Source organism: Lathyrus oleraceus, chromosome 1 (assembly GCF_024323335.1).
Source record: "Lathyrus oleraceus cultivar Zhongwan6 chromosome 1, CAAS_Psat_ZW6_1.0, whole genome shotgun sequence".
NCBI classification, from domain to species: domain Eukaryota; kingdom Viridiplantae; phylum Streptophyta; class Magnoliopsida; order Fabales; family Fabaceae; genus Lathyrus; species Lathyrus oleraceus.
In genome coordinates, this window is record NC_066579.1 from 30,186,516 (window position 1) to 30,188,176 (window position 1,661).

Below are 1,661 nucleotides of genomic sequence, written 5' to 3' on the forward strand. Positions count from 1 at the left end.
CAAAGAAGCATCACAATAGACAACGAAGGACTCACCAGGATTAGGCAAGACCAACACTGGAGCACTGGTCAACCGCCTCTTCAACTCAACAAAACTCGCTTCACAAGCGGCATCCCACACATACACTTGACCCTTCTTAGTCAACTGCGTCAACGGCAATGCCAACTTAGAGAAGCCCTCAATAAATCTGCGATAATAACCAGCTAACCCCAGAAAGCTGCGTACCTCAGTAGCAGACTTCGGAGTCTCCCACTGTAATACAGCATCAACTTTAGCCGGATCAACAGAAATCCCACCACTCGAAATCACATGGCCAAGGAAACTCACTTCCTTCAACCAGAACTCACATTTAGATAACTTTGCATATAATTTCTTTTCTCTTAACACCTGCAAAACAATTCTCAGATGTCCTGCATGCTCTTCTTCCGTCTTAGAATATATCAATATATCATCTATGAACACCACAACAAAATTATCAAGGTACGGATGAAATATACGATTCATATATTCCATAAACACACCTGGAGCATTAGACACACCGAACGGCATCACAGTGTATTCATAATGACCATACCTCGTACGGAAAGCAGTCTTCGCAATATCATCTGACTTCACTCGGATCTGATGATAACCCGACCGCAAATCAATCTTACTGAAAACATGAGCTCCAACCAACTGGTCCATCAAATCATCAATCCTCGGCAATGGATACCGATTCTTGATAGTCACCTTATTCAACTGCTGGTAATCGACACACAACCTCATCGTACCTTCTTTCTTCTTCACTAACAATACTGGTGCACCCCAAGGAGAAACACTTGGACGCACAAACCTCTTCTCAAGCAATTCTTCAAGTTGCTTCTTCAATTCAACTAATTCAGTTGCCGACATTCTATAAGGAGACATCGACACTGGACTCGTACCTGGTACTAAGTCAATGGCAAATTCGACTTCCCGTTCTGGAGGTAATTCACTTACATCCTCCGGAAACACATCCTGAAATTCACAGACAACAGGCAAATCTACACTCACCACTTTCTTATCCGATTGCAGAGACGCAAATAAAGCGAATATCTGAGCTTCATCTTTCACAAATTCCCCCACCTGCCTAGCAGATAGAAATCTTGCCTCATCATTCTCACCAACTTCAGAAAACCGCACCGTCTTACTATAGCAGTTGATAAACACGCCATAGAATTCTAGCCAATTCATTCCCAGAATAATATCAATCTGGTGCAAGGGTAAGCACACCAAATCAACTACGAACTCTCTCTCAAAGATCGTCAAACGACAACCTCGACAGACAACAGAAGTCTTCACAGAACCATTAGCAGGAGTATCTATCACCATACTTCCGCCTAGGGACGACATAATCACACCAATCCTGGTCGCACACTCATACGAAATAAACGAATGAGTAGCACCAGTGTCAACAATAGCAAGCAATTCAACATTATTAATCAAGCAAGTACCTTTAATCAGATTATCTTCTTTAGGAGCTTCAGCCCCACTCAGAGCAAACACCCTACCAGTAGTATGAGCTGCAGTAGCCGCCTTCTTTGGTTTCGAGCACTGCAAACTGATATGGCCTTTCTCGCCACAATTAAAACATGTCGGACCAGCATCCTTACATTCCGTAACTCTATGACCAGCCTGACCGC